Below are 18,179 nucleotides of genomic sequence, written 5' to 3' on the forward strand. Positions count from 1 at the left end.
TGATGCTTTGAACAGAGCCAAAGGAGCAGAAGCAAGTTTGATTAGACAGAAAGGAGTTTCGTATGTTGCCCCAGCACCGAAATAGCAACAATCTTCCGTTCCATTACGCCAACACCCTCCCAGATTTGAGAGTGTCAGTAGCAACAGTGGAAAGAAAGATCATTTGAAAGCCAGAGGAAGACAGTTTAAGAGATCTGGTAGTAGTTCATCTAGCTCCAATGGTTCACGACAGAGCCAGAGTTATACAGGGATCTATTGTAGAACTTGTGGAGGGAGACATCCCACAGAGCAATGCCAAGGAGTATTTTGTAGTTGCCACATCTGCAGACGGCAGGGACATTTTGCCACAGTCTGTCCACAGAGAAGTTCTCAGAGATCCCAAAGAGCAGAATCATCTGGATCAGTGGCTCAGACTGATAGATGATCAACATTTGTTTACTCTTTCCAGCCACCACCTACTACTCAGTCACAGCCGAGGCCAGGAGGAAGCCAGACTGTTAGCCAGCCTCCGAGACAGCAGGCCAGAGTATTTGCTTTGACTGAAGAACAGACACAGGAAGCACCAGATGATGTTGTTGCAGGTAATTGTTCTCTTTGTGGTTACTCTGCTTATGTATTGATTGATACCGGTGCATCCCATACATTTATTTCTGACCGATTTGCATTGATACATGATTTTCCTGTTGAGTCATTATCTGCTGTAGTATCGGTCTCTTCACCTTTTGGGAGAGGTCTTATATCAGTGAATTCTGTTAAACATTGTATACTGCAGAATGATGTCAATGAGATTGAGTTAGACTGTATTGTACTTGGGTTGTCTGATTTTGACTGCATTATTGGTATCGATATGCTGACCAAGTACAGAGCTACCGTAGATTGTTTCCAGAAGATTGTGAGATTTAGACCTGACATGGCTGATGAATGGAAATTTTACAGTAAGGGTTCTAGATCTAGAATTCCTTTGATATCTGCGTTATCTATGACTCGATTATTATAGAAAGGAGCAGAGGGATTCCTGATGTATTCAGTAGATGTACTGAAATCGAGCCCATCATTGGCAGACTTGCCAGTGGTATGTGAGTTTGCTAATGTCTTCCCAGATTAGATTCCGGGTTTGCCTCCAGTCAAAGAGATAGACTTCAGTATTGAATTGGTACCAGGTACAGTTCCTATTTCTAGAACTCCGTACAGAATGGCACCGATTGAACTGAAAGAATTGAAAGAGCAGCTAGAAGATTTACTGTCCAAGGGTTACATCACACCGAGTGTTTCTCCTTGGGGTGCTCCAGTATTATTTGTAAGAAAGAAAGATGGTTCAATGGGACTCTGCATTGACTATCGGCAACTGAACAAGGCTACGATAAAGAACAAATATCCTTTGCCTCGTATCGATGATTTATTTGATCAGTTGCAGGGTTCTTCTGTTTATTCCAAGATCGATCTGAGATCTGGATATCATCAGCTGAGAGTCAGAGATTCTGATATTTCGAAGACATCTTTCAGAACCAGGTATGGCCACTATGAGTTTATAGTCATGCCGTTTGGTTTAACGAATGCTCCAGCTGTATTTATGGGTTTGATGAACCGCATATTTCAAAAATATCTTGATGACTTTGTGATTATCTTTATCGATGATATTTTGATTTATTCCAAGAATATGATTGATCATGCTGAGCATTTGAGAACTGTATCGAGAATTCTGAGAACTGAGAAATTATATGCTAAGCTGTCTAAATGTGAGTTTTGGCTGAAGCAAGTGATATTTTTGGGAGACATTATATCTGGAAATGGTATTTCTGTTGATCCTAGTAAAGTTGAGGCTGTGATTAGTTGGCCTAGACCGATACTATTGTCGATTTATTAAAGATTTTTCCAGTATTGCAAAGCCGATTACTCAGTTGACTAAGAAGAATGCCCCATTTATTTGGTCAGAGGAGTGTGAATCCAGCTTTCTAGAGTTGAAGAAGAGATTGACCAGTGCTCCGGTGTTGACTATTACGTCAGGTACTGGTGATTTTGTTGTTTATTGTGATGCTTCTCACAGAGGATTGGGATGTGTTTTGATGCAGCGAGGACATGTTATTGTCTATGCCTCGAGACAATTGAAACCACATGAGACTCGCTATCCGATTCTTGATCTTGAATTGGCTGCTATTGTATTTGCATTGAAGATTTGGCGACACTATCTATATGGTGAAAAAATTGAGATTTATTCTGATTACAAGAGTCTGAAGTATCTATTTTCACAGTCAGAATTGAATATGAGACAACGAAGATGGCTTTATTTAATGGAAGATTTTATAGAACCCGTTAAATCAGACTACGTATAAGCCATGCATAATTATTATTATTTAAATTAAAATGATTTTTATGCATGAGGATTTAAATTCTTTTGTAACACCTCTGACCGATTTCGTAAAATAACAGCGGAATTTTTCTAAAATTTATTTAGAGGGAAGGAGGATTTAAAATTCTCTTGACATACAACATTTATAATCAAAAACATATACATGATCAATCAAGTGTTTTATCAAAATACAAAATATTATTTTTGATCATGTCAAAATGCTAGCAAAATATCTTCTTCCTTCCATCTTCTATGCATATGACCTCGGCTCCAATCAACGTCCAGGCCCGTCCCTCTTATCTGCATCACATGAATAACTGGAATGAGTATAAAACTCAGCAAGTGGAACTCTTACATAGCAATGGATACATATCATACTCTGTAAAACATGGCTTTGAAAACATTAAATACCATCAACTCTGAAACATAAATAACATGGCTTTAATAACAATAACGATGGTATTTCTCTTTTCTCTGGTGGATTGATATCTAAATAGTATCTCTGTCTCTGTACCTATATCCTATCGATATAAATCGATACTCTGTTGGGATATAAGCCTATGGTCGTTGATCAACTAATTGCATGCAATCTCTGACTATGTATCTATCAATCCATAAATCATTTAGACTCTCTCTTTGGTATTAAAACAAACACTTTGCATACTCTTTTCTCTTGTATTCCCTTTGACATAAATGAGACATAAAATGCCTCTAATATACAACAAAGTGTATTAATACATAGCATGAATCAAATGGAAGAGAATAACATGTTAAAACCATTGAAACACCATACATATATTATCATGTAAGCACAAGGAAATGAATTTCATTTACTACACTTGAAAACCTTGAATCTAATCCCTTGGTAGAAAACCTACAACAATAAACCATGAATTGCACCATCAACATCTCAATAATCACAAACCCATACCATAAAACCCATAAAATCAACACCATCAACAAACCCATAATATCTCCCAACACCAAAAACCAAGAATAAACAAAGCCACAAGCTTACCTTAGCTCCTTGAACCAACAATGACCTTGTTCTCACTTCAATAATCCCACAAGATGCTAGAATCAAAGAAAGGAAAGAAAGAAAATGGAACCCTAGCTCCCTTGCTCTGAAGAAATCGAGAAGAATGGGTAGAAATGGGAAAAAAGTGAACCAACTCATGTCTTATATCACTTAAAACCGAAAACACGCTTTTACTATTCACACACCGCGGGTGCGCTAGGCATTCTGCAACACTTCCGAAAATCCAAAGTTACGACCGCGGGTGCGCTGCATTATCGACTGCGGGAGCGCTGAAGGTTCTGCCCTGACACCGCGGGTGCACTAACTTTTATACCGCGGGTGCACTAGCCGACCGCGGGTGCGGTGTCTTTTGCAGTGCGGGTGCAATGACCCTTCTGTCCAATCACCGCGGGTGCACTGAAAAATGAAGTGCGGGTGCACTCCCCTCTGTAGCCAACAATATACTCTTTGCAACAAAAATCGAATCGCAACGTCGCTTCTCCTTATAATTCGGCAACACTCTCAACATGAAAGTTGCAACTCTAAATCATATCTAACCATACCAATTGGCCTCATACCAATGGGCTCAACATACAAATTACCATGAATTAAACCGCAACGATGCTACAACATAACTACACATCAAGTATAACCAACAATACTATCAACCATAAATCACAACTCTTAACATCAAAACTATACTTAAACTTAACCAAATAGTCAAAATCATACGAAATCTTAAACAGTACTGTTCACCAGGCTTGGCTATTACAATCTCCTCTCCTTAAAGGAATTTCGTACTCGAAATTGACGTCACTACACAAACTACTCAGGATACTTCTCTTTCATTTCATCCTCTGGTTCCCACGTGGCTTCTTCAATCAAATGATTCCTCCAAAGGACTTTAATAATGCCGATCTCTTTGTTTCTCAACACTTTAACTTTGCGATCCAGAATCTGGACCGGAATCTCTTGGTATGTCAAATTCGGCGTCAAATCCAATGGCTCGTAACGAAGAACATGGGAAGGATTCGCAATATACTTCCTGAGCATGGAAACATGAAAAATATTATGAACTCTGTCAAGATCTGGCGGTAGGGCTAACCTGTAAGCTCGATCACCAACTCTATCCAAGATTTCAAATGGGCCAATAAATCTCGGACTCAACTTCCCCTTTTTGCCAAACCGCATCACACCTTTGAGAGGTGCTATCTTCAAGAACACATGATCGCCAACCTCAAACTGCAACGGCCTACGTCTCACATCAGCATAACTCTTCTGTCTCGATTGTGGTGTCTTCATTCTCTCTCGAATAACACCAACAACACCAGCTGTCTGTTTGACCAACTCTGGACCCAACATCTTCCTCTCGCCAATCTCATCCCAATACAAGGGAGATCTACACTTTCTGCCATAAAGTGCTTCATACGGTGCCATGCCAATCGTCGCTTGGTAACTATTATTGTATGTGAACTCAACAAGAGGCAATTTGGAATCCCAACTACCAGGATAGTCTATAGTACAAGCTCTGAGCATATCCTCTAAAATCTGAATCTCTCTCTCTAATTGACCGTCGCTCTGGGGTTGATATGATGTACTGAATGCTATCCGTGTACCCATAGCTCTGTGCAAATTCTTCCAAAACTCTGAAGTAAATCTAGGGTCACGATCAGACACGATCAACACAGGAACACCATAAAGTCTAACAATCTCTGCTACGTACTCTTCGGCATACTGGTTCATGGAATACGTTGTCTTGACTGGGAGAAAATGCGCTGACTTGGTCAACCGATCAGCAATAACCCAAATAGAGTTATAGCTTTTCTGCGTTCTGGGAAAACCAATCACGAAGTCCATTGTAATATGCTCCCATATCCATTGAGGAATCGGCAATGACTGCAATGTCCCAGCAGGTTTCTGATGTTCGATTTCCACCTGCTGACAAGTTAGGCATTGAGAAATAAACATGACAATATCCTTCTTCATACCTGGCCACCAATAGAGTCTTCGAAGATCCTGATACATCTTGGTGCTACCTAGATGTATCGAATATGGCGCGGTACGTGCCTCTGTCAAGACGTCTCGCCAAATATCATCACCAGCAAGAATACATATACGGCCTCTTAGTGTCATCAAACCATCTCCATTCATCCCAAACTCTGAATTACCTCTCTCCTCTGCTCTGGCTCTCATCCTATCAACTGTAAATCATTGACCTGCTCTCTACGGATTCTGTCCGTCAATGTAGCCCGAATGACCAACGGTGAAAAGCGAGCAATGGTTCCCGGCACTACCAAAGCTATCTCCTCTCTTTGCAAGTCTAACAACAACGGCTTCTGAACCATAGAACTCAAAGAAAAACTCGACTTACGGCTCAATGCATCTGCTACAACATTCGCCTTCCCTGGGTGGTAACGAATCATCACATCATAATCCTTGACAAGCTCTAACCACCGTAACCCACGCATATTGAGTTTTTTGTAGGAAAACAAATACTTCAAACTCTTGTGATCCGTGAAAATTTCACACTTTTCGCCATATAAATAGTGTCTCCAGATTTTGAAGGCGAATACCACAGCTGCCAGTTCCAGATTATGCGTAGGATAATTCTTCTCGTAGTCCTTCAACTAGCGAGAAGCATAAGCTATAACTTTTCCACGTTGCATCAGCACTGCACCAAGATCCTTCTTCGACGCATCGGTATAAACAACAAAGTCCTCTGAACCACTGGGCAATGCAAGTACAGGGGCTGACGTCAACCTATCTTTCAACTCTTGGAATCCACTTTGGCATTCATTGGACCACTCAAAATTCACAGTCTTCCTCGTCAGATTGGTTAACGGCAGGGCAATCTTGGAAAAGTCTGCAATAAAACGACGATAATAACCCGCCAAACCAAGAAAACTGCGTACCTCTGATACAGTGGTAGGGATAGGCCACTTCTGTATCGCCTCTATTTTCGCTGGATCAACAGCTAGACCATCCTTCGAAACAACATGGCCTAAGAAAGAAATCTGCTCCAACCAGAATTCACATTTCTTCAACTTAGCATACAACCTCTTCTATCTCAACAACTGAAGAACAACTCTGAGGTGCTCTGCATGAAACTCTCTGGTCTTGGAATAAATCAAAATGTCATCGATAAAACCAATGACAAAGCTATCCAAATACGGTTTGAACACACGGTTCATAAGATCCATGAAGACTGAAGGAGCATTGGTCAGACCAAACGACATAACAAGAAATTCGTAATGACCATACCTGGTCCGGAACGCCGTCTTAGGGATATCAGACTCCCTAACTTTAAACTAATAATAGCCAGATCGCAGATCAATCTTCGAAAATACTGTAGCCCCATGCAGCTGATCAAAAAGGTCGTCTATTCGTGGCAACGGATATTTATTCTTAATCGTCACTTTGTTGATTTCTCTGTAATCAATGCACAGCCGCAAAGACCCGTCTTTCTTTTTGACAAAGAGAACCGGAGCTCCCCAAGGCAAAGAACTCGGCCGAATAAAGCCTTTATCCAAAAGATCCTGCAACTGCGTCTTCAACTCTTTCATCTCTGTAGGGCCCATTCTGTACGGAGCCTTAGAAATAGGAACCGTACCCGGAACTAGATCAATCACAAACTCTACATCTCTGTCCGGCAGTAAACCCGGAACATCATCCTCAAATACATCAGGGAACTCTCTCACCACATCAATATCATCAATATTCAACTTAACCATTCTATCCATATCAACAATCGAAGTCAAAAACCCATCACAACCTCTAAACAACAACTTCTTAGTCTCAAGACACGAAATAAAAGGAAGGACCAGCGAAGTACCTGCACTGGCGAGCATACCTTCCTTATTTTCATCATCTACAAATTTCACCTTCTTGGCAACGCAATCAATCACTGCATGGTAAGTTGATAGCCAATCCATGCCAAGTATAATATCAAACGCAACCATCGGAATAACAATCAAATCGGCATAAACCACTCGCTCATCAATTTGAACAGAGCACGCATACACAATAGATGTCAGGCACAACACATCTCCCAAAGGCAAAACAACATTAAACTGGAGGGGAAGAATAGAAGGAACTAAACCCAAAGATATCAAAAATAGTTCAGACATAAAAGAATGAGTAGCACCTGTATCAATCAATGTCGTAGCTACTCTGCCTGAAATTAGAATAGTGCTAGAGATCACAGAAGAATCAGGATTTATACCTTCCTTCGTCATGGTAAAGATGCGACCCTGCACCTTCTCTTTACTCGAGCCTCCCGGACAGTCCTTGGCAATATGGCCTGCAGTACCACATCGGTAGCATGTGTATGTACCAAACCTGCATTCACCCCTATGAGGCCTTCTGCACTTGGGACACAATGACTTCTCTGGGTCAAACGGGAGTGTCGGTGGTTTAGAACTCGGCTCTATCTTGCCTTTCCCCTTGTAACTGCCTTGTTCTCTTTGGCTCGAACCTTGACCTCTTTGAGCAATAGCCTGGTGCCTCGCCTGTCCCTCTCTAGCAATATCCTTCTCATCTTGCTCGGCTAACAATGTCTTAGCCACAATCTCTTTAAATGTCACCACCTTAGACATATTGATGTCCCTTCTGATCTCTGCTCGAAGTCCTTTAATGAAATGAGCACCCTTGTTTTTGTCATTGGAGGCAATGTATGGGGCAAACAGATAGCCCTCCTCGAACTTCAGAATGTACTCATCGACATTCATACCTCCTTGACGAAGCTCTAAAAATTCAGTCACCTTCCGAGCTCGAAGTGCATCTGGGAAGTACTTGTCATAGAAAAGATCAGTGAACTCTTGCCACTTCAATGCCGGAACACCAACACCTACCTTAGTGGCATTCCACCAAATACGTGCAGCTTTGATTAGCATGAAAACTGCACAACCAACTCTATCATTGTCTTCATACTTGAGATGATCAAATATCGCCTCAAATGCTTTAATCCACTCTACGGCCATTAATGGATCAGAGCTTCCTGCAAACTCAGGTGGATCCATCCTCTTGAAAGCAGTAAAGATCCCATCAGTCCCAACTGCTTGAACCACTTGGCCTCTCACTTGGCCTCTACCTTGTCCTGATCCTTGCATACGTAGCAACTGTTGAATCTGTTCACTGTGGGACCTTGGCTTGCTCTTTCAATAACTTGCCGAACTCGCCGACAACTCTCGATGAGGAGCTATCCTCACCCTCTGAAGCTTTTCTCATAGCAGGCATAACTCCTACAATGTGCTCACATAATACATATCAACCAATGACAATAAATAGATGTAGAAGAAGACATATCCGGACAGTTGAAAGTAGACGAAGTCATATGCATTGGTCCGAAGAACCTGGCTCTGATGCCACTAAATGCAACACCTATGACCGATTTCGTAAAATAACAACGGAATTTTTCTAATATTTATTTAGAGGGAATGAGGATTTAAAATTCTCGACATACAACATTTATAATCAAAAGCATATACATGATCAATCAAGTGTTTTATCAAAATACAAAATATTATTTTTGATCATGTCAAAATGCTAGCAAAATATCTTCTTCCTTCCATCATCTATGCATATGACCTCGGCTCCAATCAACGTCCTGGCCCGTCCCTCTTATCTGCATCACATGAATAACTGGAATGAGTATAAAACTCAGCAAGTGGAACTCTTACATAGCAATGGATACATATCATACTCTGTAAAACATGGCTTTGAAAACATTAACTACCATCAACTCTGAAACATAAATAACATGGCTTTAATAACAATAACGATGGTATTTCTCTTTTCTCTGGTGGATTGATATCTAAATAGTATCTCTGTCTCTGTACCTATATCCCATCGATATAAATCGATACTCTGCTGGGGTATAAGCCTATGGTCGTTGATAAACTAATTGCATGAAATCTCTGACTATGTATCTATCAATCCATAAATCATTTGAACTCTCTCTTTGGCATTAAAACAAACACTTTGCATACTCTTTCCTCTTGTATTCCCTTTGACATAAATGAGACATAAAATGCCTCAATATACAACAAAGTGTATTAATACATAGCATGAATCAAATGGAAGAGAATAACATGTTAAAACCATTGAAACACCATACATATATTATCATGTAAGCACAAGAAAATGAATTCCACTTACTACACTTGAAAACCTTGAATCTAATCCCTTGGTAGAAAACCTACAACAATAAACCATGAATTGCACCATCAACATCTCAATAATCACAAATCCATACCATAAAACCCATAAAATCAACACCATCAACAAACCCATAATATCTCCCAACACCAAAAACCAAGAATAAACAAAGCCACAAGCTTACCTTAGCTCCTTGAACTAACAATGACCTTGTTCTCACTTCAATAATCCCACAAGATGCTAGAATCAAAGAAAGGAAAGAAACAAAATGGAACCCTAGCTCCCTTGCTCTGAAGAAATCGAGAAGAATGGGTAGAAATGGGGAAAAAGTGAACCAACTCATGTCTTATATCACTTAAAACCGAAAACACGCTTTTACTATTCACACACCGCGGGTGCCCTCCATAATACACCGCGGGTGCGCTAGGCATTCTGCAACACTTCCGAAAATCAAAATTTACGACCGCGGGTGCGCTGCATTATCGACCGCGGGTGCGCTGAAAGTTCTGCCCTGACACCGCAGGTGCACTAACTTTTATACCGCGGGTGCACTAGCCGACCGCGGGTGCGGTGTCTTTTACAGTGCAGGTGCACTGACCCTTCTGTCCAATCACCGCAGGTGCACTGAAAAATGGAGTGCAGGTGCACTCCGCTCTATAGCCAACAATATACTCTTTGCAACAAAAATCGAATCGCAACGTCGCTTCTCCTCATAATTCGGCAACACTCTTAACATGAAAGTTGCAACTCTAAATCATATCTAACCATACCAATTGGCCTCGTACCAATGGGCTCAACATACGAATTACCGTGAATTAAACCGCAACGATGCTACAACATAACTACACATCAAGTATAACCAACAATACTATAAACCATAAATCACAACTCTTAACATCAAAACTATACTTAAACTTAACCAAATAGTCAAAATCATACGAAATCTTAAACCGTAATGTTCACCAGGCTTGGCTATTACATCTTTTCTTTAAATTTGTTGAGTCATTTTATGCAGTAGTTTTGTTGCATCTTTTCGGATTAATAAGCGAGGCCGGACTAGAGTTGGAGTATTAAGATAAAATTTAATGATAAGAAAATATTCCTAGAATTTATTTAAGATAAATAATAATTTATTTTAATGAAAAAGAATGTTTAAGGATTTAATTAATTAAATAGAGATAAGTAGTAAATAAGTTCCTTTATGTCCAATAATTTAATTAAAAGCCTAAATTAAAATGTGTGACCAATTGAGATAGATTAATCTAGGATTATTTTATTTAAGAAATTTTAACTTAACATGTTAGTAATTTAATTTAAAGAATTAGCCATGCATGCAAGAAAATTACCATCCTAAATTAAATTTACTATTTCACTAAAATACTTAATTAGTGTTTAGAACTTTAAGGAGATAAAATTCAACATTTAAGCAATATTTTACCTCCAAATAAAAGCAAGATTTCGGCCATTCACCTTGTAGGATTTAATTAGTTTGACAACCCACCATTTTGATCCATTTCCTTATCCCTTTCTTGGTAAATAATCCCTTCATTTTAATCACCAATAATTGATTATTTAAGCAATATTTCTACCTTAGTTGACAAGAGAAAATCGGTCATCTCTCATCCCATTAAACCTCCCTCAATCAAATAATATCATATCATTCCTTACCTAACAAACACTAGGATAGAAAGATTTTGGATCTTGCCATTCTATCCCATTTAATTAGTAGACTTTCCCTTCACTCCTAGCCATTCCCTCCATTCATTCTCTCGAAAATTCTGAGCATTTCAGCAAGAAAAATCGTGAGTCTCCAAGAGGAAATAATAGAGAAATCAAACAAGAAAAGAGAATTCTGTCTCCGTCGCGCCGCGTTCGTCGTAATTGATTTGTTTTCGTTTCAAAGAAATTTCAGGCATGTATATACGTTTTTTTCTCTTCAATCAAGCCATATAAGTAATTTAAAACATAATATGATCATGTTTCATGGAGCATAAACCGAAAATTGACAGCAAGTGTTATAAAAATTCTACACAGATTTTTGGCCTTCCTCGCACTTCACATTTGGTGTTGTTTTTGTGGTTTCAGGGTTTGGCTCGGTTCCAAGAGTTCAAGGCTGCTTATGGACATGTTATAGGGTGTGTTAGGAAGGGATTAGTCCATTGGTTTGAGCCCTTTCTGTTAGAGTAGGTGCACGTCGAGCCAAGTGTTGGCCGAGTGTTCACAATGAAACTCTATATATAAACAATCTTTATTTTAATAATATTTGAAATTATTATTTTGGCACATCTTTATCTGTATACCCATGCTAGTTGCATAGATAAAGCCCTTGAATATAAAATAATAGAAAAAATATGAGATGCTCATATGATGAGTATCATGAAACTCATATTTAGAATACTGTATATTCTAAACAGTGCCTAGTCGATTCAGCCGCCGCTAAGAAGGATATAGGCCGCTCGAGTTCGAGACTAGTATATGCGATGTGAGTACCATGTTTCATTGGTAGGGGACATTGTGATGTCCGAGCATGCAGATAGATGCTCCTTGTAGAGTGCACTGAACAACCCTCCATAAAAGACTTTCCAAGTGGTTCTCACTTATCGAGTGGAAAAGTCCTAGTTTATGGTTGTACACCATTAGCCCTTATGACCCGGGACAACATTGAGACTCTATGTGCTAGAATTATACTTTGACTTGTTTACCGACTCTCATGGGGTCATGAGGTGGGAAGGTTGGGTGTTCTGTCGAAACATATAGGAGTCAATGCATTGTAGTCGGGGATTCACCGCTTACCTTCGGGTATGGATATCCTATGTGTTCTCATGTGTATGTAGGTTGAAATCTCTGATCAGAGTATGGTGGTAATTATGAAAGGGGTTTCATAGATTACACCATCGATGCAACTACAACATGACACATAGTATCGATTCATTGACAACTCTCGATATACCAATGGTTGTCGAATCGGTCGGGATATATGAGTTGAAGGGACAGTACTGTACGCTAACCATAATTGAATGGTTCTTGCAGGCACTATCATTTGATACCTAGGGAATCATGTAAGCGATGCTGCTAGGCGTTTAACATGATTGGTTGGGTACTATCAGACTTGAGTTCTGACGTTCTTATTATCAAGGAGTTTATAAGTAAGAATTGAGCAATTGGGGTATGCTCTTATAAGGACATGTTTAGTCCGAATTATATGGAGATGTGAACCCACAGCTAGTTGTATCAATGAACCATTGAGGGTCACACAAGTGCTAACTTTTTAGATCCCGTTGAGAAGTAAAATAGTTCAATGTGTTGAACGGCTTATAAATGAGTTTATAAGCGTAAAAAAAATAGAAGTATGACTTCTATAAGGAGAATATAACTTTTAATTTGAGGAAGTGTTCCTAAATTAAAAGTTGGCCAAACGAGTAATGTATTTGAAAATTGTGAATTCCAAATACATTATTATGGACTAAATTAAATTAATTCAAGTGTTGAATTAATTAAACACTAGTGGACATAGTAGAGTCCAAATAATTAAATTAATTCAAGTGTTGGATTAATTAAATAACATTGGGCCTTGTAGAGCCCAATTAGAAATAATTATTAAACTAGTGGGCTTGAGTAAAATCAAATAAATGTTAAATGGTATCAAATGTGTGTGAGTACATTTAAATAAAGTCCATGGGCCTTGTAATTGTTACAAGCCCAAGTCATATTGCATGCATGAGAGATAAAGGATTGGAGATTACTTTTTCAATCTCCAAGGCTTGGCATGCTAAAAGTGCTTTAGCTTTTTACACAACCAAGGCTAGTCATCCCTCCCCCCATGACACCTAGTTGGCCGAAATTTTTGAGGGAGTTTTCTCCTCAATTTTTCTCTCCTTTTGTTCTTCAATTGTTGAGGAATTCATACACTTCACAAAGAAAAATGCTCTAATTTTTCTAGTGCAAAATTAGAGTGGTTCTAGCTAGTTGGTGGTGGGCTTAATATTTGAGCAAGGTGGGCTCAAAGGGAAGCTTGAAGATTGTCTTTCCATTCAAGAGCTAAGGTGTTTACACCTTAGTTGGAGCCATCATCAATCTTTTTAAGATTGATAGGTACATTTCTATAAACACCCTATGTATGACATTTTGGTGTTTTTGTTTTTGCTACACACTAGTACATGTGGTGTTCGGTTTTTGCACTAAAATTAAATTTTGAAACTTCCGTTGCGTATTTGAACACCTTAATCGATCCCCTTTCAAGTGGTATCAGAGCTATGGATACTATTTTGTGTAGCATATACATAATATTATATTGAGGTCAATTTCTAACCGCATGAGACAAATTTTCGCATCAAATCGTGGCCGGTTTTGGGGACGACTTTGGGCAGAAAGTTGCTGCCCATTTCGAGCACCTCGGGCTGCCCAAGGGGCTGCCCATTTTGGGCATCAAGGGCAGCCCAAGGGGCTGCCCGAACAGCCCCTATTTTCAAATTAAAAAAAAAATTTTTGTTGGCCGGAATCCGGCGATGGTGATGACGACGACTAGGGTTTCCAAAAGTGTTTTGGATTATCAAAGTGTCATGGGCCTTGATGTTGTTGGGCCATTAGATGGCTAACATATTTGTGTATTTTAAATGGGCCAAAATGTTTTTGATGAAAAATGAGTTTTGGGGCCCTTAAGTTTAAAATTACAAAAGTTGCAAATATTTTCTCATGAAATAAATAATTGAAGTTGGACTTTAATTATTTATAGTAAATGGTGATTTACAAGAAATTCGGTCATAAATAAATTAATTAGAAAGTAGACAAAGGTGGTTGTATACTTTGTTAATTTAGTTTATAATCGTGGCGGTTAGTGATTGGATCAAGATATATAATATTGGATCAATTAATTATTGTGATAATTAATTGATGGTGTATGATATGTGATATTATGCATGAAGGATGATCAAAAGCCCAAGCCCAATTTGTAGGTGTATGCTAGGATATTTTGTGTTGAATGATTGTAATAATTATCAATTTATAAAGTGGGCTTGGTTTATGGGCCGTTCCCACCCCATGAGATGTATCCCTATTTGCCATGGATATTTATTTGTAAATATTAGTATAGTGGATGATCAAGATTGGAAGATGGTGGCCATGATGATTATGAAGATCGAAGACGTGTAAATATTGGAAGCTAATGTAATAGTTGCATTTGCATCCCTTGCATTACCCTAGGATTGGACTTAGGCCCGTGTTTAGCTCACACGGGCCATTAGTATTGGGGCGATTGATCATCCTTGTTTGTTTACTGTTTATAATATATGCATGATATGTTATAAATAATGAGTATGTGCGTTATTATTATGATAATAACAAAGTTGCATGAATCCGAAAAACATACGATCAAACATGGCGAACTTTTAAATAAAATTAATGTTGAGACCTTTCAAAATTAAAAAACCCATATTTTAAATAAGATTCAAAATTAATACCAAGCCCGAAAAGGGAAATTATAAATTTGTTTATAATTTCCATGTCTTCCATCGACAATGGGTGCATGATGAACGCTACCCGTGCTCGGGGCTCGGCTCATATTATTGGGGGGGCCCTGGGTGCCGGAAAGCTGTGACATCCATTGACATGGTGATGTGAACTACGTGGAACTCCCATGATTTCAGCTCATATTATTGAGGGAACTCATGGCGACCGTCCATTAAGGTTCAACATCGATGGGTAAGGCTTGACACGTAAAGATGAACGACGTCATATTATTGGGTCCTAATCAAACGTGAGACAAAAGTTTACGTAGATGGTTGCATGGATATGCAATTGGAAACTACCTTTTAGGAATTGTGATTGGCTGATATTATTCGGGATCATAATTTGCAAATTGGACCTTACGTACCTACTGAGGAAATGAGTTTCCCGTTTTCACTAGAGGGTAGTGAAAGATGTCAAAACAGTGGGAGTAAACATTTATAAAGTAAAAGTCCATACTTTATATCTTACTAAATATTTTAAAATAGTCATCAACATTTATCTGTTTTACTTTTTAGTACAAATTGACAATGTCTTCGATACGCAATCCATTATCTGCAATACTCGAAAAACACATATTAACTAGACCTAATTACCTCACTTGGCTATGAAACTTGAAAATCGTCTTGAATTTGGAAAGGATAGCATATACACTGAAAAATCGCGCCCTGTTGAGGCTCCGACTGACTGCACTCCTGAGGAATTGCAGACTTACAAGGAATGGTGTGACCATGACTTGAAAGCCGAGTGTTATATGCAAGCTTCCATGAATGATGAGAAGTCGGTTCTTTATGTGGATTCTTCATCTGGTACGAAGATTGGTCCACATGGGAAGAGAAAGAAGCGTTCTTTCCAACGTCCCAAGAAGAACGTGCCCTTGCAGAGGCAATCTCCGAGTCCCGCTTGTGGCAGCCATACCGGTGAAGGCTTACAAGACTGTTAACATATGTCATTACTGCAAAAAGCCTGGACATTGGAGGCGTAACTGCAGAGAATATCTTGCCCAGAAAGGTTCTGGAAATGGTATGTTCTACATTTAAGTAAACATTTCAATTAACTCTACTTCTTGGGTATTAAATACCGGTTGTGGCTCACATCTCTGTAATGAGTTACAGGTGATGGGAAGAAGTAGAAGGCTTAGTGAAGGTGAGACCTTCTTGAGAATGGGCAATGGAGCAAGAGTTGCTGCCAAGGCCGTAGGAGATGTTTACTTATTGTTGAACAATGATTTTAAGTTGATTTTAAGAGATGTTTTGTTTGTACCTGATTTGGTGAAAAACATTGTTTCCATTTCTATGCTAGATAAAGATGGATATTCTTGTTTATTTAGCAAAGGTGTTTGCAATATCTACAAGAATAAATGTTTAACCGGTACTGGAGAACTTGAAAAACGATCTCTGTAACTTAAAATTGAAAAATATTCCACTAAACAATGTCCAAGTTATAACAACAACAAACAAGCAAAAACAAGATACTCTAAATTCGGCACAATTATGGCATGCTCGATTATAGGACATATTTCCCTAAGAAGGATGAACAAGCTAGTGGGAGTAGGCATGTTTGATATGTCTGATATTAATGCTCTCACGGCTTGTGAATCATGTCTAAAAGGAAAGATGACCAAAATTCCCTTTAAGGGCCACGTGGAGCGAGCCAAAGGGTTATTGGATTTTATCCATACCGATGTGTGCGGTCCGCTTAGCATCACCAATAAACATGGACATGCCTACTTCGTCACCTTTACCGATGACTTTTCGAGGTATGGGTATGTGTATTTGAGGAAATACAAGTCTGAAACCTTTGAAAAGTTCAAAGAATTCAGAAGTGAAGTAGAGAAACAGTAGGGACGAAGCATCAAGACACTTCGATCGGATCGAGGTGGTGAGTACTTGAGTGCCGAGTTCCAAGAGTATCTTAGGGAGAATGGGATTCTCTCGAAGTGGACTCCGCCCGCTACACCACATCTGAATGGTGTTTCGAGGCGTCGTAACCGGACTTTGATGGACATGGTTCGGTCTATGATGGGGTTCACGGAGTTGCCGCCATCCTTTTGAGGATATGCGCTTGAGACAGCGGCACTGTTGTTGAACAATGTCCATTCAAAGGCAGTTGACTAGAAACCATATGAGATATGGATGGGTAAGCCTCCCAAATATTCATATCTTAGAATATGGGGGTGCCCTGCTTATGTGAAGCAGATAGTGGGAGATAAATTGGATAGTCGATCCATTTTATGCTACTTTGTGGGATATCCAAAGAATTCAGTTGGATACTACTTCTATCATCCCCAAGAAACAAAATTGTTTGTTTCTAGGAATGCAACCTTTTTGGAAAAGGAATTTCTATTGGATAGAAAAGGCGAGATGATAGAACTCGAAGAGGTTCGAGAGACACCCACCATTATAGAACCCACACCCGAAGAGCCAAGAGAGGAGATACAAGCTCCTAGAAGATCTGAGAGAGTCTCGAGACCACCTATGAGGTATAGTCTGCTTCTTGAAGAGGGCCATGATGAGCCTAACCATGGATGTGATCCAAGGACCTTCAAGGAAGCGTTATCTGATGCCGATTCATCCAAGTGGCTTGAAGCGATGGAATCTGAGATGAATTCCATGCATTCGAACCAAGTGTGGAATCTCGTGGATCCACCTGAGGGAATTGTTCCCTTAGGGTGTAAATGGATTTACAAGAGGAAACTTGGGGCGGATGGGAAGGTATTGACCTTCAAGACGCGATTGGTAGCAAAAGGATATACTCAAAGACAAGGAGTTGACTTTGAGGAAACCTTTTCTTCAGTTGCAATGTTCAAGTCTATAAGGATATTGCTAGCCATAGCTGCATGGTATGACTATGAGATATGGCAGATGGATGTCAAGACAGCCTTTCTTAATGGGGATATTAAGGAAGAGATTTACATGTCTCAACCTGAAGGGTTTACATCTATCGGAAGTGAGCATATGGTATGCAAACTTCAAAGATCTATTTATGGTCTAAAGCAGGCATCTAGGAGTTGGAACCTTAGATTCGATAGTACAATCAAAGAGTTTGGTTTTGCTAAGAATCATGAGGAACCCTGTGTTTATAAGAAGGTCAGTGGGAGTGCTGTGACATTCCTTGTGCTTTATGTTGATGACATTCTACTCATTGGGAATGATG

The sequence above is a fragment of the Primulina tabacum genome, chromosome 11 (genome assembly GCF_025594145.1).
Source record: "Primulina tabacum isolate GXHZ01 chromosome 11, ASM2559414v2, whole genome shotgun sequence".
Classification (NCBI taxonomy): domain Eukaryota; kingdom Viridiplantae; phylum Streptophyta; class Magnoliopsida; order Lamiales; family Gesneriaceae; genus Primulina; species Primulina tabacum.